This window comes from Ambystoma mexicanum, chromosome 1p, assembly GCF_040938575.1.
Source record: "Ambystoma mexicanum isolate Mex_15411 chromosome 1p, UKY_AmexF1_1, whole genome shotgun sequence".
NCBI classification, from domain to species: domain Eukaryota; kingdom Metazoa; phylum Chordata; class Amphibia; order Caudata; family Ambystomatidae; genus Ambystoma; species Ambystoma mexicanum.
The window spans coordinates 1,181,399,466-1,181,424,283 of NC_090921.1; positions in this window are offsets into that span (position 1 = coordinate 1,181,399,466).

A 24,818-nucleotide genomic window follows, 5' to 3' on the forward strand; every position below is an offset into this window, starting at 1 on the left:
GGCGGGGGTTGCGGGGCTGACCCCTGCTCCCCATGAAAAATAAAAAAGGGTTTGGGGTTGCGGGGGTGTCCCCCCCATGTTCCATGGAATAATGTCCCCACAAGAAACAGCAATTTTTCCGCGATTGTTTTGCATGGCGATATTATTGACGGGACATTATTACATGGAATCCTTAGGGGTACAGTTGCTAGGTGGTGACAGATTGCCGAAGGAGACAAATCTTGGTGTTTCTGCTTTGCCGAGTTGCAGCCGTTGGAGCATCCAGGCATCACTTTCAGTTTGAGTGGCATTGATATTCGTAGTCAGGACCTTTTGCTCCACCTGCTAATGCTTATACTTGTTGTCCTTCAGCTCCCATTTGTTTAAACTCATGAGATGTCTACTCCGGTGTGGCGAGCGGCAAGAGCACTTATTCAGATCTATGGAGCACATTTTCAGGGGTGGCCCTGTCAGTCAACAAAGTCTCTCCCCCATTGCTCACCCAATATGCTGCCCCTTGCAGTCCTTCTCACATGTCACAGCAGAGAGACTCACTCATTAGAATTGGGGATTGGGGAAAAAGAAATTGGTTCTTTGTATGAAGAAAGGGATCTGACACAGTAGAGGTTCTAGGGGCACCATAGGGAGTGGTCTGCAGTTGAGTTGCAAGATCGGGCTCTACTTTCTTTTTACTTTTGGGAAGAATGAAAAGTATGAGAAATGTGTTCTCCAAGCAAGATCAGCTCACAATGTTTTCAAGAACTGTTTGACTGAATAGACGGTCACCTCTGCATAGGAGTTCCACTACATAGTCCTAACAGGTTAACAAAACTGGTGCTGCAGTCATGCACATCCAGGGCCCGATTCATGGAATTATTTGTGTGGTAAATAGGAAAAATCATGTTTGTCGATTCATGGAATCGACTGCACAGCACTTTTCCGTACTTTTACGGGACGTCGTGCAGGCTATGCATGTCTCTGTGAGCGACCGAGTGCCTTGCGTGAGACACCACGCAGAACGTGGGGGCGTGGCTTATGCAGAGGACAGGGAAGATACTGAACTCGTCAACAGAGGAAGAACAAGGGTAAATGTGGGCGTTACGAGGAACGGCCCACAGGCAGTCCATCACACGCCCACTATCGCATGGAACTATACGTATTCATGGATCTAACCGTGCAACCTCTCGGCAGGGAAATGACCACGCAAAACCCCAATTCTATTTGCCACCCGAAGGCAGGCATACAGGCACTTGTGCATAGGATTCACTGCGCAGAGGTAAGATTGGGTGTCAGATTTAGGGGTGCGTGTACGCAGGCATGGTTCCAATCTAACTTAGGGGTGCATGTACATCATGTAGCGGGGTGCAGGAACAGTTTACGGGGGTTTGCACGCAGATTTTACGAGTTTTACGTGAGTTGCGATAAGTCGTAGGCATGCTTTCAGGGTGGCAGTACCAGTTACGGGGGACCATGCGCAGGCTCACCGAGATGCAGGCCTGCTTGCGGGGGACCCCAGGCACTGTTTAAGGGTGCATGTATTCGCACCGGGCGAGCATGCAAAGGTAGCTGTTTCTGGATGCTTTTGTTTTGCATTAAGATGTACTGCAGAGACCCCCGGCCGGCCCATAGAGTCAGGGTTTGCTTTGCGGTACTTTAATACAAGATAGCTGCACCTTGAGCTGGATGGGGGTGCAGGTTTTCTTACGCCAACGCCAATCAATAAGGACAACTCAATGGTTTGGCAAAGGAGAGTCTATTTAATGACAAGTACAAAAAACGGGGAAACATGGAAATCAACAGTGATGCGATAGCCTGTCTCGTTTCAACTCCCAAAAACCTCATACAAAACATAACTTTTATACTCAAAACGCATCATAATCTGACCTGTAACACTCAAAGGTTAACATGCCATTCTATTGGTTAGGAAAAGGTAACTTTAATATAGGTGCTTTATCTTTATATGGTAACGCAGTGAGGGGATTGGATAAAAACGATCAGGTGGGCAACTAAACCCTTCCTTCAAAAATTACTACTGTAGATGTCAATAAAAGTATTATGTCCCATTGGCTCTACTAACTATAGGACCCTAGATTATTTGGTCCATTGTGATTGGGTTGGCTTCAACCCCATGCATAAATCTCCACTTTGCTTAGCAGCACTCAGAAAGGTCAATCAGGTTTAGGGTGTCCCCCAATTCATCCTGCCTCCCTTCAATCAATCACCACTTTATGGCCTATGTGTCAATTAGTTCACAGTGGTTGGCCTCGAACTGCATCTTATTGTCTCGAAAAAGTCTGATATCTCTGTCTGGGCGGGTGCCAAGCGTAGTTTTGAAACTGTGCTTCTTCTCGCTCGGCTTGTCACGTGCTAGCACACCATGGATTTGCCTTGTTTCTTTCAATTTGTGTATTTGATTTTTGTTTCACCCGCCACCTGCCTTGCCTTCTTATCTTGATCCTTCAGAGGCAGGATATTCTGTTCTTAGCTTCAATTAAAAGTAGCTACTGTCCATAGCTTCTATTGATATGACCTTGGCTTCCCTGGCAGAAAGCTGCCTCTGCTGAGTTTCGATTCAGCCTTCTTTCCTTGCGTTTTGAGAATATGACATTTCTTGTGTTTGGCCTATAGTAAGCTGAGTTGGTTCTGCTTTTCATGCAAAGTGGACTTGCACTTGTATAACATGCTTCATTTTGATGTAGATTGTGTATAATGGCACTTGCCACTTTATTCTTCTACTTAGCATAGCAAGCCGCACTGTTTTCTTTGCTTTCTTGCCGTTACAAGCATATGTACAAGTGTTAGCTGATTGAATGACTTCATCTTGCTTTACAGCTTAAATTCTTTATATTTCAACATCGTCTCTCCTTCTAGGTTCACGATATCCTTATTCATGGTGTTTTGTCTTTTCGTGTCGTCCTTTGGTTGTCATTTCTTCTGTCTGCAAGTCTGTCCGGGCCTTCGTGACATCACCATTCATCTTCAATTAAGGCGTTTTGCGTTTCATCTGGGACAGTGTTTAAGCAACCTTCATTTCGTTTCATTTGCTGGTAGGGTTTTCCTAATGGATACCTTACTGTCCATGGTTGTCTGGTTATTGGTATTTCAATAGGTATTGTTCTTCTGATAGGTACTGGTCAGAGCCCTACTGCGGCTCCCTGCTTGTTTATCTGCTCATCATACGATATATATTTTGGTGTGGATGTTCCTGGTACTTCAAAATGGGCGACTGGAGTGCAGGCCATATTCGGGACCTCCTCTACACTCCCCCCTCTGGTTGATTCATCGACCACTTTCACTTCCTCCTTTGGATTCGTCTCACTTGCTTCTTCTGTATTCATCTTCACTGCGTCGTCTGGGTTCATCCCTCCTTCGTTCTCTGGGTCTGTACATGATGGTTTGAAGAAGTGTCTCTTTGGAGTCCATATTTGTATTACTCCTCTCAGGTTTCCTGCTGTCCTTACGTGTTTGTCTTTGTTCCATGTCATCAGCTGGCATTGTCCATTTGAGCTGCAATAAATCCATCTTCCCACATAATTTCTGCGTTTCCTGGGATAAGGAAATTTCATACCTTCTGGTACTTGTTTGCTAGACTTCACAAAGTCTCTTATCTCTTCATCAGTCAGATCTCTGGGCTTCCATCCTGGTTTGACATCAATCATGAGCTTCATCCCTACGGCTTCCTTCGCAGTTTTCTGGCATCGCGAGATTATTATCTTGATAACGCAAAATACTAGTAGGATCATCACTAGCAAGGCTCCTAAGAATTTTAATGCATCCGCCATCCATTGTGGAACCCATGAAAACAGTGATCCAAACCAGCTGTCATCAACTTCGTCAGCTTCATCGATCATCTGGTTCTGCAGGTTTTTCAGCATACCTATAGCTTCTGTTAAAGTTCCATTTTCTTTGTCGTGAGAAGGTATAAATGTGCAACATGATTCTCCAATTTTCGCACAAACTCCTCCATCAATAGCTGTGATCATGTCAAGTACATATCTGTTCTGGAGAGTCATCAGTCAGATGGCTCTTAACTCTTCCTTGATTGCATTGAATCATTTTATTGTCGTGTTGATGGTTTGCAGTAACTCCTATCTGGTTATCTGCAGCCATTTAGTATTTGCTCCAACCTGAAATCTTGGCATCAGAATTGTCGTGAACACTGATGAGGTGAGGCTGAATAGCCTTTGCTCATATGGGATTGCATGGAATTCTTCTTCTGATTTGGCAGAGAAATAATTTTCTCTCTTCATTCGCGTTATCAGTTCCACAGATCTCCTCTTCCTCAGGTGAGCATCTGCTTTCGGGAAACTATAAATAATCAGGTCACTTTTCGTGATCACTAATGCTGGAACGTGGACGTTCACTATTGTACATATGCCTCTTCAATTTTTTGGCAGTCTGATGTATGCTTTGGATCCACATGCCCAATAATGATCCATTATCACTGCAGTCCCATGAGTCATTCCTGGGGCTTCAAAAATTGTCCGCAGTTTTGATTCTCTCCCATTTTCCTTTTGCCATTGTTCCTGAAGCACAATTTCAGACTTTCTAGTGGCACTATCTGCAGGGGTCCTCCTCTGTCTTCGACCCATGTTAGTAATTTTGTAAGTTTAGCCCATAGTGGTTTGTACAGTCGTTTTGAGTTTTCGATGGCTTCCTTGCAGGTTACCGAGGACCATCCATGCTCTGCCGATCACTACTCCTTTCTCCCATCCATCTGGTGAAAGCACTTTTTCCCAAATCTGCATCTGGCCTCTGTTTCTCCAAACTTGAGCCTCTGCTGGAGTTTTCCTTTGGACATTTAGGGCCTCATTACGAGAATTGGGCTAAAAACACAGTCATTACTGGCATGGAGGAAGTAGCGGGTCCGTGTTTATTTGACACTGCTAATAGCGGCTGATTACGAGTGCGCGAGCACGCCCTAACCCCCATGCCGGTAATGGCCATACTGCCATGACGCTAAAGGCCCTCCAACCCACCGATAGCGGCATCATGGGACCCACGATACCACCTCCGCGTAGGAGGCACCCCTTAATACCGACCCGTAATAACACCATGTAAACACTGTGCTCGTAATACCGGACCCGGAAGTAACATCATCGCGTTGGAACGGGAAATGTGCCGGTGGCCATCTTTAAAAACACAATCCATTGCAATCCTCCCAAACAACCAGTGTTGCATAGGAGAAACCTAGGCCATTGAAAAGAACATGTCTAAGGCAACCCGAAAAACCAACCCCCGCCTGCGCAAGAAGCGTTCTCAGATGAGGAATTGAACATGTTGGCAGATACCCTTGCTGGCCATGCCGATGAGGTCTTCACCCATAACCTCAAAAAGGAGGTAAAGCAGAGGAAGAAGGAGATATGGGAGGTAGACCGCAAGGTGTCTTCATTCGGCACCACCCCACGCACAGTCAAAGACTGCAAGAAAAGGTGGGATGACCTCCGCCTCAGGGTCTGCAACATCCTGGCCAGCAATCGACGGGAGGCCATGGCCACAGGCGGGGGTGCCCACTCTCCAGTCAAACTCATGCGCTGGGAGGAGACATGCAGCACTACCATCCAGATGGAGTCGATCGAGGGCTTTGGGGAGATGGAGACGGGTGCCACAACATCTGGAGATGGAGGTGAGTGACCCTGCAAACCCCACAAGGGCAAACCATGACTTAGCACAAGTGATGTGGAATAGAGCCTAGGCAAGGCAATGCATGTCCCATCACACACACATTAACATATCCATGTCCAGATGGAGGCCCAAACCCTGCCACACTGAAATGCATGCTGAGTGCCAATCCCATTACCAACATACAGCCAACACACAGGGACCATTCCCATGTCATACATCACACAAACCCCAATACAACGGCATGCCACCTTGCATGCAGCATTGCCGAATTGAGACTTGACGGCTAATGCCAAATGTCATCCCCTTCAAACTACCCTGTGTGACACACCTGTAAGATATAAATGCATGAGAAATGAAAAACTCCACAGCACCATCTCATGCATCCCTCTCCCCCTCTCGCCCCCCTACCCTCTCTCACACTCCAATCGCAACAAAGAAACTAAAGAGGAAACGTACTTGGTCCCCCTCAATCTCTCGACTCTCTTCGCCTCCCCTGTCTCGACCCACCTCCGCTTTTCCCAAATCACCTCCTTCTCCCATGGCTTCACCCTTCCTCAAACCCCTCTCCCTCGACTTCTCATCAACTGCATCTGAAACTCCTAACCGTCCAGAACCAACCTTCAAACCCGCCGAGCCAAACCCGATCATCCTAACACGCGCAACCACCCAATCCTGCCCAAAGCGCTCCAATTTTTCGGCGCGCCCTTTATTCCCAACAACCATCCCTCACACTACCATTCTTCCTCTCCAGCTCCCACTCTCTCCGCCACCACCCCCTTCTGCTCCAGCTCTGAGGCCAACCTCGCCTGCCGATGTGAACTGCATCCTATTTAATGCCCGATCCGTAGCAAAAAACAGACACTGCATCTTTGACCTCCTCGCCTCTGACAAACCAGACCTGGTCTTCATCACTGAAACTTGGTTGTCTGATGACTTCACCCCAATCGCCAATGAAGCCTTTCCCCCTGAGTACTCCCTCATCCCACTGAACCGTCCATCAAGAGGAGGGGGAGTAGCATTTGTCTTCAAGTCTCTCTTCCGCACCTCAATCATCGACAACCAACCTTCCATTCCTTCCTGCAAATCTCTCTTCGTTAAACTATCCCTCTCCCCGTCACTCTCACATAGCTTCCTAATAATCTACAGACCCCCTGGCTACGATAGACAATTTGCAAACAACCTCTGTGACTCAATCGCCACCCTTCAACTAAACCATCCCAACCTCACCCTTCTTGGAGACCTCAACATATGGCTCGACATTCCCACCAATCCTATGACACACTCTCTGGTTGACGGTTTAGACGCGATTAACCTCCAACCCCACATAAATGGCCCGATGCACTATAAAGGACACACTCTTGATGCCGTCTTTAGCTCCAACACCCAGATTCATTTAAACCCACCCTCCCCTATCATCTGGTCTGATCACTTCATTCTCACTTTCACCATTCGTTCTCCCGACCCCCTTCCAGTACTCAAACCTCAACCTCCGAATCTACGCAAATGCTGGAAAAAACTAATAATCGTGCTGGACCTAGCTGACACACTCCCCCAGTCTCCACCACCTGCCTGCCAACTTAATAAACAACTAACCCCTGACGCCTTTGACTCGTGGCTCAACGCATCTCTGATGTGGCTCACCCCCCCTTGCAAACCATCAACCCGCCGTGGCCCTTTCCCCAGATGGTTCACTCCGAAGTTGAAGACCACTAAACAACTATATAAATACCTTGAACGCAAATGGCAGAAAGACAAAACCGAGGAGAGCAGGGCCACCTTGGCCCAACACCTCTTTCAATACAGGGCCGAAATCCGGAAAGCAAAAAAAGCCCACTACAATGCCCGAATCCTAAACTGCAAAAATCCAAGCAAAGAACTCCACAAAATCATTGCCGAATTCACCAAACCGGCTTGCACCACGACCATTCCGACCCCCTCACAATCACTGTGTGACTCACTCTCCCTCCACTTTTACACCACAGCTCTCAAAAGAACAAATACTCTAGCCACCAAACTAGCTCTCTTACATCCACCAGACAATACTCCCCCCTCACCGTCCAGTCCATCGGCTGCGACCAATACACAACCAACGTTCGAATCCTTTAGTCCAATATCTCCAGTTCAATTTCTCAAACTTCTATCTGCCCGCAAACCATCTGGCTCTCTGCTAGACCCTTGCCCAGCCACAACACTCAAAGAAATTTTCGCCTCCACCTGTGCAGGAGAACATGCAAGATCCATCATAAATGCCTCCCCATCCTCTGGTATCTTTCCCGATGAATTTAAAATGGTTCACATCATACCTCTAATTAGAAAACCTTTGCTCGACCCTCGCAAGCCCAAAAACTACCGCCCCATCTCAAACACCAGATTCCTTGCCAATCTCATTGACCGAACCGCCTACTCCCAACTAAATGCCTTTGTCGAAGCCAACAACCTCCTTGATCCCGCACAATCAGGTTTCAGAGCCCGTCACAGAACTGAAACCACCCTAATCTCAATCTGGGATGACCTTAAAATGACAGCAGACTCCGCGGGATGCGCCGCTCTAATCCTTCTTGACCTATCCGCCGCCTTTGACACAATCAATCACTCAATCCTCCTAGACTGCCTCCACTCCCTAGGAATTCGTGGAACCGCTCTTAAATGGATAGCCTCATTGCTCAAAGATAGGTACCAAATAACGATACTCTCCACCTATTCCTCCCAAGCCCAACCAGTTGACACGGGAGTCCCACAAGGAGCATGCGTATCCGCCCTCCTATTCAATCTCTACTTGATCACCCTCCCACCAATAATTCATTCACACAGCATCCTGTGCTACAACTATGCCGACGATACTCGACTAATTCTAAAACTCCTGAACTCAAAACCCAACTCCCGACCTGACCTGGCATCCTGCCTCCTTGACATTGAACTCTGGATGTCCCAAAGCCACCTCTTGTTTAACTCCTCCAAAACGGAAATCATGATATGTGGCAACTCAGAACTTCTTCCGCACCTGCTTCCCTGGCCATCCGCCATGGGCAACTTGCCGGCCCCCTCCAACTCGGTGAAGAATCTTGGATCCACCCGTGACTCTGACCTAACACTCTCGCGCCAAGTCAACAACGTCTCAAAGTCCTGTCACTACCGCCTTAAAACCCTTAGGCGCAATCTCTCATTTCCCAACAGACTCTCCGCGGTCCAATCAATCGTTATATCAAGACTCGTTTACGCAAACCCCCTATACCTCGGAATCCATGCGTACCAACTGAATAAACTCCAAAGGGCACAAAACGCGGCAGCCAAATTACTACTTGCGCTTGGCCCAAGAGACCACATCTCCCCGGCCCTTAAGACGCTGCACTGGCTTCCAGTAGCCCGAAGGGTGACCTTCAAAACCTTATGCATCTCACATCGAGCACTGCATAAAACTGGACCTCAATATCTTCAAGACAAGCTAAAACCCTATCACCCCCCACGCACCCTAAGATCAAGCTCAGCCGGCCTCCTAGTCATACCAAAGACAAACGCAGTCAGGTTAGGCGGATCATCATTCTCCGCCTTGGCCCCCACACTATGGAACTCACTCTCACCCCACATCCGCCTAACTGATGACTTAACGTCTTTCTGCAAACTGCTGAAAACCTGGCTCTTCCCCTAAAACCTACCCGTCCCAAACTAACCCAAACAGACTAACAGCAACTCAATGACACCAATCCAACAAACTACCTGATGCAAGAAATTGGCAGCTAATAACCCCTAATATAAACTAGAAGGACAAAGAGAATTAAACAAACAAAGTAGATCAAAGCAATAAAAATGGTTAATGAGAAGTATACCATACGGAAACAGTCACGAGATTTAAACTACTGAAATGGACAGAACGCATGAGGAATGAACGAAGTGAATGGCGTGGACCAAATAGTTAGAATGAATGAAGCAGATGGAACAGATAATTGCGCTGAGTGGAAGAATGAATGAGTGGAAGAACAGATAACTATATAGTTCGAATGAGTGTGGAAACCGAATGAATATCTAGATTGGATGAGTGTATAGAATGGACGAACATGTCAAGCGGATGAGTGTGTAGAGCGGCCGGTGTATAGAGCAGACAAGCGTGTAGCGCGAATAAGTGCATAAATTCGGAGAAGCAAGTAGAACACAGGACTGCGTAAACCAGATGATAGTGCAGAACGGGTGAGTGTAAACCAGATGAGTGTGTAGAACAGACTAGTATGTGGAGCGGATGAGTATGTAGAGCGCATGAGTGTGGCTAGCGAATGAATACGGAAGTGCTGTGAATGTGTAGATCGCCGGAGCAGATGAATGTACAGACCTGGTGAATGTGTAGAGCGGATGTGTGTATAGAGCGGATGAGTGTATATTGCGGATGAGTGTATGAAGCGGATGAGGGTATGGAGCGGGTGAGTGTATGGAGCGGGTGAGTGTATGGAGCGGGTGAGTGTATGGAGCGGATGAGTGTATGGAGCGGATGAATGTATGGAGCAGATGAGTGTATGGAGCATTTGAGTATATGGAGATAATGGATGTACAGAACAGATGAAGGTATAGAACAGATGAGCGTAGAGACAAATATATAGAACACGATATTGCTGTTGATTGCGTGAACACACAAGTGCTTAAAGTGGATGAGTGGGAAGAGGGGATGAGTGCAAAGAGGGGTTGAGTGCGTGGATCGGATGAGAGCATAGAGGGGATGAGCACATAGAGGGAGACGAGTACATAGACGGGGATGAGTGCGTAGAGGGGGATGAGTGCGTAGAGGACGATGAGTGCGCAGAGGGGGATGAGTGCGTAGAGGGGATAAGTGCGTAGAGGGGATGAGTGCATAGAGGGGATGAGTGCGTAGAGGGGATGAGCGCGTAGAGGGGATGAGTGCTTAGAGGGGTGAGTGCGCAAAGGGGGTGAGTGCGCAGAGGGGGTGAGTGTGCAGAGGGGGCGAGTGCGCAGAGGGGGTGAGTGCGCAGAGGTGGTGAGTGCTTAGAGAGGGTGAGTAAGTAGAGGGGGAAAGGCGTGGACCAAATAGTTAGAATGAATGACGCAGATGGAACAGATGAATGCGCTGAGTGGAAGAATGAATGAGTGGAAGAACAGATAACTATATAGTTCGAATGAGTGTGGAAATCAAATGAATATCTAGATCGGACGAGTGTATAGAATGGACGAACATGTTAAGCGGATGAGTGTGTAGAGCGGCTGGTGTATAGAGCGGATGAGTGTGTAGCGCGAATGAGTGCATAAATACGGAGAAGCGAGTAGAACACAGGACTGCGTGAACCAGATGAATGTGCAGAACGGATGAGCGTAAACCGGATGAGTGTGTAGAACAGACTGGTATGTGGAGTGGATGAGTATCTAGAGTGCATGAGCGTGGCTAGCGAATGAATACGGAAGTGTGGTGAATGTGTAGATCGCCGGAGCAGATGATTGTACAGACCTGGCGAATGTATAGAGCGGATGAGTGTATAGAGAGGATGAGTGTATGAAGCGGATGAGTGTATGAAGCGGATGAGTGTATGGTGCGGGTGAGTGTACGGAGCGGGTGAGTGTATGGAGCGGGTGAGTGTATGGAGCAGGTGAGTGTATGGAGCAGGTGAGTGTATGGAGCGGATGAGTGTATGGCGCGCTTGAGTATATGAAGATAATGTAAGTACAGAACAGATGAAGGTATAGAACAGATGAGCGTAGAGATGAATATATAGAACACGATATTGCTGTTGATTGCGTGAACGCACACGTGCTTAAAGCGGATGAGTGCTTAAAGCAGATGAGTGCGTGGAGCGGTTGAGTGCGTGGAGCGGATGAGTGCGTGGAGCGGATGAGTGCGTAGAAGGGATGAGTACATAGAGGGGATTAGTGTGTAGAGGGATGAGTGCGTAGATGGATGAGCGCATAGTAGGTGACGAGTATGTAGAGGGAGATGAGTGCGTTGAGGGGGATGAGTTTGTTGAGGAGAATGAGTGCATAGAGGGGGATGAGTGCGTAGAGGGGATGAGTGCGTAGAGGGGATGAGTGCATAGAGGGAATGAGCGCGTAGAGGGGATGATTGCGTAGGGGGGATGAGTGCATAGAGGGGACGAGTGCGAAGATGGGGTGAGTGCACAGAGGTGGTGAGTGCGCAGAGGTGGTGAGTGCACAGAGGGGGTGAGTTCGCAGAGGGGATGAGTTCACAGAGGAGGTGAGTGCGCAGAGGGTGTGAGTGCGCAGAGGGTGTGAGTGCGCAGAGGGGGTGAGTGCGTAGAGGGGGTGAGCGCATAGAGGGGGTGAGTGCGTAAAACAGATGAATGCATAGTACGCGTGTGGGCATAAAGCAGACGAGTACCTGGAGCGAACGAGTGCCTGGAGCGCATAGAATTGCATGACGTATATGGTCCAGTTTGGAATGCAGAGAACGTTTGAAAGAGCATGTAACCCATCATATCTGTTACGCTCACCTGGCTCCCACAGAGGCGTCGATCTGAACTGGACAGCAGCGGTCTCCATCAATGTGACGCGTAGGGCCGAGATGATGGACTGGACTGGCCCACCTAGCTTTGTTTGCTTGGCCCGTAGGAATATTCTCATGCAAATGGAGAAAGGGAATTAACCACCCGTGGAGTTGAGTGTAAATCCCCCCACCTCGCTGTTCTCCCCACAGATCACCTTTGATGTCCCCTCCTATAGTCTCACCTGATGGTTTGAAAAGATGAGCTCTTCATCCTGCATTGAGCGCAAGGGCGCGTTGATAACCAGTTGCTTCACTGGCTCGAAGGAATTGGTGAGTTCCAGAACAATATTGACTCCGAAAAGTATGTAGTTCGTAAGAGTTCACATGTCTGACTTTCACTCTTGTCTGATTCCTTGCAGATTGCAGCTTGACCCCAGCGAAGAGTTCCTCGTGGTAGCGGACGAAGTTCAGGTAAGGATTTGGCTTATCCTACACAGTTCAATAAAATAAGGCCAGAATGTAACCTGTGGCTTGCTCCCTTATTCTGGTGTGGAGAGAAAATATGAAGTTCGGGGAATAATGCCTCCGGCGGTAAAATTAGGTAAGTCTATTGTGGTTAGAAGAGTTCCCCTTATTTGTCCCTTCGTCTCACCTTGTTGTCCTTTTATTCCCCTTAGGGGCCGGGGTACGGCAAGGATTCAATGGAGACTGCACCGACCCGTGAAGAGGAATAGTACCCCCGATGGTAATCAGGTAAGTCTATGGGGGTAGCTACTATTGCCTCTGTTTATTCCCTTGGCTCACCTTTGCTGTTCTTGTGTTCCCCTTAGGTGCCAGAGTGCGGCGGGAACATGCAGAAGGATGCGGTGGATCGTGAGGATGCTGCGAAGGCCGGTGAGTTCAGCGCGGCGCTGCAGCAGGCGAGGCGGCACACGTAAAATGCTTCTTTCTTCCAGCTCGAAGGCGCAGTGGATTCGGAATTCAGGTAAGGATCGACGGTTTTGCTTGTATTCTAACCTCTTCTCCTTCTGTTCCTCCCTTTTTCTAGGAGCTGCAGACTGGAGGCAGGCGTGGCAGAAGACTGGATGCAGGCTTGTAGACACGGTGAGCGTTACGCTGCTGGATGCAGAATAACGCGAAGCGTGTGTTGTTCTTCGGGCGTGGTTTAAATAGCCTCCAAAGTAGTCCCAGGTAAGTATTCCTTCCCAGCCCCGCCCGAGTAAAAAATAGTCCATAGGTAAAATAGTCCCTTCCAAGCCTCATTTGACTTGGAGCTCTGCAGCATGGTCTGCATCAGGTAAGCTTGCAGCATGGTCTGCATCAGGTAAGTTCTACTCTATGAGCCTGGCGCCTATGGCGCCAGGACTGACTCTCCATATGAGCCTGGTGCCATAGGTGCCAGGACCGCACCCAAACAGCCCCTAGCAGGGGTTTTTGGGCTTGCTCAAAATAACTTGATGCCTGATTCCGGGGTTGCTGGACCTGGTCTGGTTCCCCGGGGGTAGGCATCATGACAATATCACACCACCAAGCTTACTCTCTCCTTTACATCACTACTCATCTAGAACACAGAGATACTATGACACCATTCGGTATAACTGTTCTCATACCAACATCCGCCGCTTATTCCACATCATTCTATGTAAACACTGCTGGTTTCACACCCCCGGCCAGGCGTTCTCCTCAGGCCTAACACAGCCACATCCGTTCCGGATAAATCCTGCCAGAACGAAAACATTCTCCTGATCTCTCAACCACCACACCTACCACTAAGAAGCAGCTATTACACGAATACCGCACGAGCTGCACACATACCCGGTGCTCACACGCACCTTTTGACTCTCCCTACTCTCTCTACTGATCTGAACTTTGGTTCCCAAGGGCGTTCAACCTACCCGCGCCTTCAGACAATACCAATGGTATATAAGGCGCTATATAAGTGCAAAGTAACATAACATAACATAACATAACATCTTGCATGTAACACCATCACTGATGCCCTGCATCTCTTCTTCCCCCACAGGCACTGATGGAGAAGATGGCAGTCAAGACCCAGCGACAAGGCCAAACCACCTGGCACTGGCAAAACCACCTCTGGGGCAGCATTGCGGCCCACAGTACAAGCCAGGGGGAGTGCACAGGCCATGCCGGCACATGAGGGCCTCACAGTAGCGGATATGACTGCAAGCACAGAGCTGCCAACAACAGCCGAAGGGGAGGCTGATGGCACTCATTCCGCTGCCACAAGCTCAGTGGGTGAGGCAGCAGCCACAGCCCCACTCAGTGACGTTGATCTAGGAGCAGAGCAGTGGGTGCGCCAAGATGGAACAATCCAATGGAATGTCCACACACCCCTAGCCCCCGTCCACGCCCCAACCCCACACTCAGGCCACACTCTCCAGCCGCATGGCGGATCCTGCACTGCACAGTTCTGGCCTCAGTACCACCCAGAAGGCCAGCCCTGCAATTGCACGCCCAGCAGCAGCATCCTCAACCTCTGCTGCTCCCACTGACTTGGAGGCATGGATGTCAAGGGTGGAGGCAAGGCAGGACACTGCCGCCATTAATGCCTCTGTGGTCATGATCCGTGACAGGTTGGGGTCCGTCACACAGGTCCTGACCAGCATCCTGCAACACATGCAGCACCAGCAACCTGCGTCGGCCTTGCCAATTCAAGCAGCATCCACCCCATCCTCCACACCTGCATCCTCCGCACCCTCCAGCCCTGTGTGGATGACAAGGTGGAGTGCGAGGCAGACCGAAATGCTGCCCCCGGGCACAAAGAAAGCCCACAAATAGTGTGGGATGACAATGGGTGTGGGGGGAGGTGGTGTTGGTGGTGTATAGGAGATTAAGGGGGTGTTCATTGGGGGTATGGGGTGTTAATTGGGGGGGTATGGGGAGTTCATTGGGGGTATGGAGAGTTCATTGGGGGAATGGGGTGTTTGGGTGTTTGGGGGTTGAGGGGGTGGGGGAGGGCGTGTGAGTGGTGGAGGGAGGACAGACTTTTCTGTAGTTTTATTAATACCCCTATTGTGTGCAAAATCATTTAATGCCTAGACATTGTTAATTTCGGGTGTGTTCATTTTATTCATGACAGTGCACAGTGCCCAACACCTCACATACCCTGTGTGCATGTCCACATGGACCCAGTGCTCAGTGTAGCACTCACACATATCCATCAACCTCCCTGTGGTTCAGAAGTATTCGTCAATCAGTGATTGGCGTCCTGCACGGCCATATTGTGCATCACGTACTGGCAGGGGTGCTGCTTCTCCTCCATCATCATCCTCATCATCCTCTCCTGGTGCATGCATATCAATGTCAGGTGGCAGTGGTACATTTCTCCGGATGCACATGTTGTGCAGCATGACACAGACCATGGTGATCTTTGCCACCTTCTGAGGCCCACAAAGGAGTGCTCCACCAGACCTGCTTAGGCAGCGGGTCCGTGCCTTCAACAGGCCAAAGGTCTGCTCAATCACGACACGGATACGGGTATGAACCCAATTGTACTCCTCTTCATGCCTGTTACGCGGGTTGCGCACAGGAGTAAGTAGCCACGGCTTCAAGGGATAGCCTCCATCACCTGCATGGGAGCACAAAGAGGTCTGTGTGAGTAAATCTGAGCTGCCACCTTTAGGATTCACGGCCATGGCTGCAGCTATTTGGTGTTGACATGCAAATGTCCCTGTACGTATGCACACAGATTCATTGGATGCATTGTGTACTGCAATATGGTCTGCTAGTGTGGATTGCATTGTTCAGATGATGCAGGGTCTACACTTGCACGTTGATGCGGACGGACTGTGGGTGTGGAATGATGTCTAGGCTCCCATAATTGCAATGTATGCTGCTCTGTGCCTAATCACACTGGCAACATTGGGACAGTTGTTGTCATGTTTAGTCATGCATTGCTTGACATACCCATGGTGGCCTGGTTGTGTGTCTTGCATGTTGACATTGATGTACGGCATTGATATAATGTGTGGCATTGATGTGTCATGTTCGAGTTTAGAGGTTCAGGTCTGAAGTGTTTAGCTCTGAGTGCATAGTCCACTCACTGCCCATTCCCACCCAGGTTGACTATGCATCTCCTCATCCTCACCCAGGTGGAGTATGCACCCCTCCATTACCACCTAGGTGGATTATGCTTCTCCCCCACTCCCACCCAGGTGGAGTATGCATCCCCCCACCTCACAACCCCAATGCACTGCCATGGGCCAGTCAGGCAACTCACCAAGCAGCCAGGCACATCGTCCAGCATGCCGCTCTATGTGGCGGGGTAGCGTGGAGTTACGCAGCACCATGGCATCATGTGTAGATCCGGGATATCAGGTGCAACATTGTGTGATGATCTTGCTGGAGTCACATACCATCTGCACATTGATGGAGTGGTATTGCTTGCGATTGCGATACACTGCCTCTGTTGCATGAGGGGCAACCCATTCTATATGGGTGCAGTCGAGGGCACCGATGCAATTGGGCATGCCTGCCAGTGCATGGAAGCCTACTTTAGTGTCGGCAAGCTCCTGGGCAGTCCGTGGTAGGGATATGTGGGTGGTAGCGTGCTTCGGGAGGGCATCCAGCACTTTGGTCAGCATGCACGAAAGAGTGGTTGTGATATGCCATGCAGTTGGCCCAATGTGTGTTGGTAGGTGCCTGTGGTCAGGAAGTGGAGCACAGACACCACCTTTAGTAGCGGGGGGATGGCAGTGCGTATTTCTATGAGGCTGATGATGTCGTTGTGTATCATGTCCACTATGGTGGTGATGATGTCCCGGTCCAACCAGTACAGGGTGTGGATCTGCTCAGGGGTTAGACTGAATGGACTGGGTCTAATGCGAGGGATTGGTGGCTGCCTACGAGGTACCACTGCCTGCACTGGTGATAATTGCTGGGCCTGTGTCACCCTCCTTCTCCTCCTGCATCTCCTCTGTGCTGCCTGTTGTAGCTGTAGTTGCTGTTGTTGCTGTTGTTGTAGCAGTACAGGCCTGTCCTCCAGCCCCATGATTGCAAGAGCCAGTGGTATCATTTTGGTGTGGGAAGGGGTGTGGTGTGTGGGTGTATTCCTTTTGTACTGGGACAGGTTCCATTGACTCCACCTGTGGTGATTGTGTGCACCTGTGGCAGTTGCCTACACTGCAGGTTGCTATTTCCGGGTGGTCTGCGATGCTTGTATTGCCGCCGTCGTGCATGCCCTAATTACCGCCTTCAGGATGCCGGTAAGTGCATGTCCGCACAACTTGTGATTTCCTCCTATTACCGGCATCCCGGTATTTCCGCCACGGAGGGGCACGTGTACCCGTGCATGCCGGTATGAAGGTGCACGGTACGGGTTGTGGTGATATTGGCGGGTTGTCGGGTCATAATGGCCCGGAGCCGTTCAAGATGCCGGTATTACCATTCCGCCTTCCTATTTTCATTACCTCCATGCTCGTAATGAGGCCCTTAGTCTTGGGTTCACTTCCCATATTATTCCTGCTCCTTTAACTCCAGGCTCCTCGTACCGGATCACATGATTCCTAGTATGAGCTCTGTTTCTTGTTTTAATGTCTTGGACATAATCATCTTCATCGGGGTAAGCCGGAACCGTTGCCCATATCAACGAGGCATCACTTCCCATGAACTGGCCTCTGGTGTTGCACATTGCTACGTGTGACAGACAGTGTGCTGTCTGGACATCCATTTCTACAGCTACGAAGATCTTGGATTTCCCCATGCTGTATGGAAGAAGTGCACAAACAAAACATTCCCCTTCGGAATTCCGTCTTCCAACTTCCTTCATGTGCTGGTACCAAATGTTGTTTCCTAAATGTGCTGTGCTATATAGGTAGTCGTTAAGTTCATTATTATCTTCATGCATGCTTCTCTTTATTCTTAAGGTTTTCCTGTAGTTTGCTATAACTACATCTCTGAATGCATCTGTGTGGCTTTTTCTTGCTAGAGGGTTCTCAGGCATCCTGGTCCATGGTGCAGGTTTCTTCATTTGTGCCATTTGAGTGGACAAGAGTCTGGCAGCTCTTTCCTTTTCTTCATGCATCTTTTCTCTGCTGCGTGCAAATGCCCGTGCCAACCAGCCTGACACTGGTCCGGTGTATGGCTGTATTGTGGAACGGGTATTTGTCCCTTGTGTTGGAACATATATGCTGGGTAATACAGTCTCTGCGGATTTGTTTTTCAGTTCCTCATGCAGTTTCCTTGCTCTGGCTATGTGCGGGAATAGTAAGTCTACTAACAGTTGTGTCCGTGCAGAGAGTTTCTCCGAGTTGGCTTCTGTTTTCTCAAGAGTTTCCAATATAACTGCTTCTGTTGGCTTTTCTTTTAACTCTCCTTGTTCTCTCATGACAGCTTCTGTGACGTTTCTTATGGCAGGCAGTCTCTTCCTTTCTGCTGCTTTGGTTTTTCGTTCTGCAGTCAGTGATGCTAGGCCTGTTTCGTGTACATTCAGTGTGTGAGTGCGTGTAGTTGTCAGTGCTTTTTCTTCATTCATTTCATGCCAACCCTGTCTCCGGGTCTTCTTTTCATTCGTTACCACAAGTGTGTGTGTATCATTGCTAATTACATCGATTTCGAGTTCATTCACTCCACCATCAGATCGTCTAGGGACTCTAATGACTATATAAGGGCTGGGTGCTTTTGTGGGTTTCATGCGTGCATCATCAGGTGGGTGTACTGAAATTGAAACGCTTTGTGCACGAATAAAGAATGCAGTTCTGATTAATGACAGTAAAATAATGATAAACACAATACATAAGTACATGATAATATTGAATGTTAGGCAGCAGCATTTCCTTCCAGAGAAGCGGGGATGCCTCTCTGCTTGTGGGAGGACCAGGTTGCTGCTCTGGGCCCTCATCTTGATCATTCGCCAAATGTCAATGTTAATATTTCCTTACCCAATATCGTCCTTCAAATACAGCGTTTTGCAAGTGTTAGATCGTTTACAAGTGTTCCCCCCTCTTGCCAGTGACAATTGTCTCTTATTTCAGGATACAGTTCACTTGCTAGACTACGGGAAAAATCTATTAAAATAATGATTCGGTGAGTCACTTTTACTGTGCATGTTCACAGTACGTGAGCTCCCAGTCCACCCCCCGAATCTGCTTCAGTCCTGAGGACATGCTGGACACTGATCAGTATAAGAAGAATATGAAGGTAAAATAACAACAGGTGAAACAAGTTTTCAGCCCTGCTCCTTCGATCTGTTCCTCGGCGGAAAGTTTTCACTGTCTCCTCAGGAAACTTCTCTGAAAGTTGGAAAGTTCCACTTGAAGCATAATTCCATGCAGCAGTGTTCCCATTTGTGCAATATTAGCTGGATCTCTGAGGTTCCTCAGTCCAAAGTTCAAAGTCAACAAACTATGTTGTGGCTTATAGGCAAAATGTTCTTCTTCACCCTGCAACTAGGATGCACAGAGTGTCCGTTTGTATGTCCTTATCACCTTTTTTGCTTATAGGAATGTCCAAAATGAAGCCACAACTTTTGCACAAAAGTTCTTGTCTTTGTCTGGCTGGTCATGCATCCTTCCTCGTCATGGATTTCATCTGCACGGGCTGCGGTTCTTCCCCGTTGTTCGTCGATTCCTCTCGTTGGGGTGCAGGCAGGGGGCTTTCTCCGATGCAGGGTTTGATATCACCGAGAAAAATCCATGCTCTCCTGCCCTGTAGCTTCACAGCGACAGAATGCAGTCCTCTATGATAAAAGGACTGTTGAATCTTGGCTCGTCCCACCTTTTCCTTGTATGGTTTCTCACCAAGACGGCATCTCCAGGGAAGACGAGTGGAACACGTAGACCATGAACTGAGTCTGGTGTAGTGTCTCCTTCTGTGTTCTGTGCTGCACTGCTCCCTTTTTGTCGTCGCTGCAGCTGGTCTGAAATTACAGTAAGGCAAGATGTCATACAGTTCAGATAGTTTTGCATCTCAGAGCCTAAAACCTCTCCTGTTGACTGGGCATCACATCTGGCGCTATCTCAGCGTGTTAGGGGAGTTCTCATTCTTCTTCCTGTGGCTATCTCGTGTGGCGTAAGATGACGGTCAGACCCAGGTTGGTTCCGAAGAGCATACAGTGCCAGTGGAAGGCAGTGCAACCATCCCCTCTTTCGAGTAAGCTTTAATTTGGCCATTCTCTCCTTCAACAAGCCGTTGAGTCTCACAGTTTCCATTACCTTGTGGATGATATGCAGATGAGAACTTGTGCTTTATTCCAAGCAGCAAGTTAATCTGCTCGAACACTGCATTAACAAAATGAGGACCATTATCTGATCTCATAACTTTGCACCCCCCCCCACCTGGGGAACACTTCCCTTACTAAAAATGTGGCCGCACAGGTAGAGTTTGGGAGTGTTCATAGACCTGCCTCAATCCATCTAGAGAATGGACACACCACGACAATTAAGTATCTGTACCGGTTACATACTTGAATCATGTCGACGTAATCGACATCCAAGTGCTGAAAAAGCCCATTTGGCCTGGGGATAACTCCTCTCATTACTTTTAATGTGTGCCCAGTGGTGAATTCCTGGCAGATTGTGCAGTTCACCATAAAAAATGCAACATGCTCAGCTATATTTGGTCTGAACTAGTCTTCCGCGAGCGTTGCTGCTAGATTCTCTTTTGTCATATGCGCTGGGTAATGTAACTGCTCCAGTGCTATTTTTAATAAGGCTACAGGCATTACTGGTTTGCCAGTGCTGTCTTGTCACCACAAGCTGTCAGAGGGGTTTCAAGAACACCCTCAATGTTTCCACATGTTTTGCTCTTCCTGCGGTGCCTCCACTTGGATTTCCATTAACTGTGTTTTCCCAAAATTGTTGTAACCTTCAGGTGTGGTTCGTGTAAGCATCATTAGCTTCCACTGCCATAACCGTCTCACTTTTTGATGCCATTTGTTTGGCTTGCGTGTCTGTTGCTTGATTTCCGCGTGAGATAAAATCTGTCCCTTTGGTGTGGGTGGCGCATTTCACGACCGCTATGCCCACTGGGAGCTGTAGTGCCTTAATCAGCTTGTCCAATAAGGTTGTGTGCTGCACTGGCGTGCCGTCCGCTCGGAGGTAGCCCCCTCCTCTTCCAGCGCGCCAAGCATGTGTGCACTGTTGACCTTACATAGGCAGAATCACTGTAAACCATTACTTCCCGATCTGCGTGATTCTCAATGGTGAGTTTCAATGCCAATAATTCTGCAGCCTGTGCTGAATAATGAGATGGTATTCTTGCACTAAGAAGCACTTGAAACTCTCTGTTTGCTGTGTGCTTTATCACAGCAACGCCTGTGTATCTTTGCCCATCACTTTGTTCAATTCTCAAAGACCCGTCAATAAAGACGATCTCTCCTCCTGCCAAGGCATTTTCCTTTATCCTCGGGATTTCATCATAGAATTCTTCATAGTTCGTGCGAACATGTATCGGCTCTCCTTCCGTGACTGGTTCTGCTATAAACATAGCTGTGTTCACTATCGTACATCAGACTATTTTAATCAATGGGTTTGATATGATCACTTCATAAGCAGAAGGTCTCTGAGATATCAATGTGCCCTTTGTTTTTTCCGAGATTGGCAAATAGTGAGTGCTTGACATACAACGTCATGGAGTATCCCATTACAATGTTTGTCACCTTCTCTATGGTGAACGCTGCAGCAGCTAAACTTTGTTCGCATGGAAAGTGGCCCCTCATTACTGGGTCCAGATTCCTACTGTAGTATGCTAGGGGTTTGTACCCCAACAAGGTTCTTTGAGCGAGCACTGCCGTCATAACGCTGACATCTGTGTGTGAAAACATGTAAAATTCCCCTGCCTAATTGGGAATTCCGAGAACTGGAGCTATAGAAATAGCTCTTTTGAATTCAGCAAACCCCTTCTCCATAGCTTCAGACCATTCAACCTTTTCTTTTGTTACTTGGTCCTTCTTTAGGTCCTGAAGTAAAGGCTTAGCATAAGAGCTGTAATTGAAAACCCATGCCCTACCATAGTTGCTTAGGCCTAGAAAGCTCTGCATCTGCTTTTTCGTGTGAGGCTGAGCCGTGTTCAGTATGGCTTTAGCCCTTTCTGGGGTAACCCTTTTTCCCTCATTGAGATCAGTTGACCTATGAGCAGCACTTCCTGTTAACAATATTGTAACTTTTCCTGGTCAACCTTATAACCTTTCTCAGCCAGTATAGTCAATAACTGAACAAAATCGTGTCTGCATTGCACTTCTGTGGTGCTGAAAATTAGGATGACATCCACATATTGTAAGAGGACACTTTCTAGTGCAATATTGCTCAAATCCATCTGCAGGACTCTTTTGAAAATAGACGGAGGCTCGCAGTATCCCTGTGGCAGCCTCGTGCTTTTCAGACGCATTTGTCTGAACGTGAATGACGTCAGATCTTGTGAGTCACGGTGCAACAAGATTGATAAAAATGCATTTTTCAAGTCAATCACCGTGAAATAATTTGCCTCAACGGGTATATTGCATAATATTGTAGCTGGGTTCGGGACTAAAGGAAACTTGGCCTCAACAATATCTTTTATCGGCCTTAGATCTTGAATTAGCCTCCAAAGACTCCCCCCTTTGATTTCTTGACAGGATACACTGGCGTATTACATGGTGACTCTGACGTCACTAAGATGCCCTGGTCCATCATGGCAGAAATTGTCTTAGAAATCCCTTTGTCTGCCTTTCTGGACATGGGATATTGTTGGGCTCTTGGTAGAATTGCTCCTGGTTTTAGTTTAATTTTCACTTCTCCCACCCCCTTCAAGAGGCCTATGATATAGGGTCCTGTAGTCCACACTGGCACAGGCACTTTAGCTATATCGTCATCAAAATATTCAGGATGTTTTAGTGCCAACAACATACTCTGAGGTACTTCTCTTTTAATCATCTTTACCCAAAAGGTGAGACTTACTTCCACCATTGTCTCTCCATTTTCTGCTTGTTCTTCAAACAGATATCATTGGTGACGTCAGTCATTCGATATCCTTCTTTGATGGCAATTATTGCACACCATTGTCTGCCTTCATCATCGTAACCGTCAACCAAGACCACTTTCCATCGCACTGCGGTTGTGTGTATCATCAAGGGAAATATTTGTCCTTCCTCCTCATGCATAGGTATCCTGGGTCTTAATTGGAACTCATCAGGGGCTCTCATGGTTCTGTCTGCAAGGCCTGGCAATCCGGCCATAAGCACTCGCATGCCATATGTGAAGATTTCTGGCTCTAATGGTATGGCCCCCATGGCTACGTGTCCTGAGTATGCTCTAATCATTTCATACACAATTGAGTAGTGCATTCCTGGAGCGGAGCACACTATGCCCTTCTTCTTGAATGAAATTGTCATGTTCAACTTTGTCATTAGGTCTCGACCCAAAATGTTGATGTGAATACAATAAAGGTACATTCATTTCACACTCTCCTATGGAGACTGGGAGTGCGTTTGGATAGGGAAAACGCCTGTGAGCTCCTGTAAAACTCTGAGTATCTATGGCCTGGCCAGACAAGGAAAACTTGCCTTCACGAGCGTGTTTCACCCGTGCCCACTAGGAAGGAATATTCTTTACCCCCTATAACGACATCCACCCTAGGTTCCCTATGAGGGTCTCGTGTCACTGATAGGATAGAGCACATCAGGGGTCCTAGTGAGCTGTCCTAGTTCATATACAAGTTTGGTCCACTGTGCACTTGTGGATTTTCCCCATTCCCATTGTTGCTTCCGCTTCCAGGGTTCTGGGTCTTCCCTGTGCTCGTCGCGTGTACACTTGCAACGGTACCTGTTGGGTTTGTCTTTGTGGGAAACTGCCCATGCTCTGAGGTTGCACTCCTTGTTGCTCTCCAGGCGCTTGGTGTTGCACCGTGTGATTCTGTGCAACGCCCTGTTGTAAAACTGTAGGTAGATTCACCATACCTGCTCCCAATCCTTGGCCGTTCTGCATCATGCCTTGGTTTCTGCATGTGGGTGCCAAATGCCCTGTCATTCCACACAGCCCAGCCAACATACTGGCAGTGGTCAGATTATTTGCCCATTTGACATATCTGGGTTACCATTTTGCATATTTTGAAAACCTCCTTGATTATTTTGTAAACCTCCCTGATTGCTCTGCCATCCTCTTCCTCTAAATCCTCTTCCCCCGTGTATAACCCTACATTAACCTGACTATTCTGTTGTGGACTAGCCAACTGCTGCATGCTCTGTTCAGCTGTGCTAGTTAGCATGGCTCCTTCAAGAGCATACTTTGATAGTTTCTTCGGAGCCAATTTCGCTTCCTCACCCTTTCGAGTTGCTTCCTTTTTGTGATTCTTTTCTTGCAGCAGTCTACAATAATGTGCGATAGTAAACTGTATTTCTTCCCAAGGTTTAGCTTCGATTCCCACCAACTTCTTGAGTTGTTTCTGTACCGGTTCTGGCATTCCTTGGCACAGTATATGGTAAAACACGGTTATAGATTTCGTCCAAGATTCATGCGTTTCGAGTTCCCACACGTCTTGGAAATTCTGTATATAAATTAATGGATTTTCCGACTCCTTCATTTTTCGAGTCATTATAGCTCCCATATCGGAAGTATCTGGGTAAAGTACTCATAGCGCTTTCCATACTGCTGCTCTACAATTGTTAAATGGCGCTCCATCATATGCAGTATTCATTGTGGTTACACCACGGAAGCCTGCTCGTGCCCACACATCATCTGCTCTCTCACCAAGTATGTCAATCAGGAGACCTTTAATGTCCCCTACAGCTAACGTGTTTCCTCCTGTCATTTTTTCTAACTCATGTATCCACTTTCCGGCTCCCGATGTC